Source organism: Crocuta crocuta, unplaced genomic scaffold (genome assembly GCF_008692635.1).
Source record: "Crocuta crocuta isolate KB4526 unplaced genomic scaffold, BGI_CrCroc_1.0 scaffold7, whole genome shotgun sequence".
In the NCBI taxonomy this organism is placed as follows: Eukaryota; Metazoa; Chordata; class Mammalia; order Carnivora; family Hyaenidae; genus Crocuta; species Crocuta crocuta.
The window spans coordinates 8,072,694-8,074,156 of NW_027531904.1; the positions used below are offsets into that span (position 1 = coordinate 8,072,694).

At 59.1% G+C, this 1,463-nt stretch overlaps 1 protein-coding gene across 2 annotated transcripts in view; it reads right to left on the minus strand.

Annotated features, from left to right (window-relative positions):
* Positions 1–1,463, minus strand: part of CPEB1 (cytoplasmic polyadenylation element binding protein 1) — an 84,050-nt gene that overhangs the window by 82,160 nt on the left and 427 nt on the right. The window lies entirely within an intron of this gene.

The window sequence follows — 1,463 nt, forward strand, 5'->3', positions numbered from 1 at the left end:
CCGCAGTGGGAGGAGCCCGATTTCTCCAGACCTCAGGCTCTCTCAGGATCAGCGATCCGCTCTGACACGCATGGTGGAATGATAGACACAGCACATTCCTCCTGACGCAACGCTGCTGCACTAATGCTCAGAAGACCCACACTGACTTCCACAACCAGACATTCCCTCCAACGCAGTTCAGGTTCACTTTGCCTGTAAATGGGACCCGGGCATAGGGCACTGCATTTTCTCCCCCATGTACCTCACCACTGACACCTCCAGCTCCTATGACCCCTCAGACATACCAGAATACACAGAATGTCACGCTGAGCTACGGCACCAGAAAGATCTAGGTTCACACTTGTATCTTGTCCCGTAATAGCCTTGTAACTTGATTTCTGAGCCTGTTTCCTCACTTGCAAAACGGGAAAAACCTAAAATGAACATTTGAAGACCGAGATCACAAACTAACTGGTCTAGCCCTCAGCTTGAATCTACTCTCCAGAGACAGATTACCTTTGATCCTACACTGCTCACAGTTTTTTAATTGCTACATTCAAAACAGACCGGCAGCTTAACTAGAGAAAAAGGGGGGGGGGATTCAAAGATCCATCAACTCTGGGCCCACATTTGTGTGGCAACAACCAGCTGCTCCCTTTAGAGAGACGGAAATTCTGTGGTCCCGGACGCACTGACTCTTTCCCTCCTCTGCCGGCTCCTTTATATCACCTCGGGCCCCTGGAGGGATGGGAGGGAGCACACCGCCGGCTTTAAGGATTTAAAACAAAATAAACAGCTTGATAACTCATGAAAATACTTACTGAGACAGCTACTATCAAGAGCTCACTGGCTAATAACTTTGGCGTTAAGCCTGGGGTCTTCCTCCACTTTCTGCCTCGTGAGCCCTGCCAGGAGGCGCGCCACGGCAGCAGAAACCACCCCGGGACCCCTGTCGCGTCGGGGGCCTTGGGCGTGTTTCCACGGTGGTCCGCCCCATGCACCAGCTCGCGTACAGCTGGCCCTCCGGCGCCTCCACAAGGGGGTCCGGGCGCGGGAGACGCTTGGAGGACGCGCCCCGGGAGGAGGGAAGGCAAGCGTCTGCGGATCACGAACACGCACTTGCACGCAGGGAAGTCCACTTGCGAATTCCGGCGCCGGGCGCTCGAGCGCAAACTCAACCGCTGGGCCCAAACCCAGCCCCGACGGCGACGCGCGCTGGGAGCACGTGCAGCTCAAAGCCGGCGCCACCGGGAAGGGCCGGCGCCACCGGGAAGGGCAGGCGAGCAGCGGGGCGCCCTCGGCGCTCCTCACCGCCCCCCCCCACCCCGGAGCACCCCGAGCTCCAGAAGCCGGCCTTCCTCGCACTCCTCTCCTTCCCCCGACGGAGACCCCTCACAGACCTGCGCTCCCCCAGGTTCCGGCCCCCGCGGGGAGTCCCTCCTCCCAGGAAGCAGCGCGCATCCCCAGGCCCAGCCCGGGGGTGC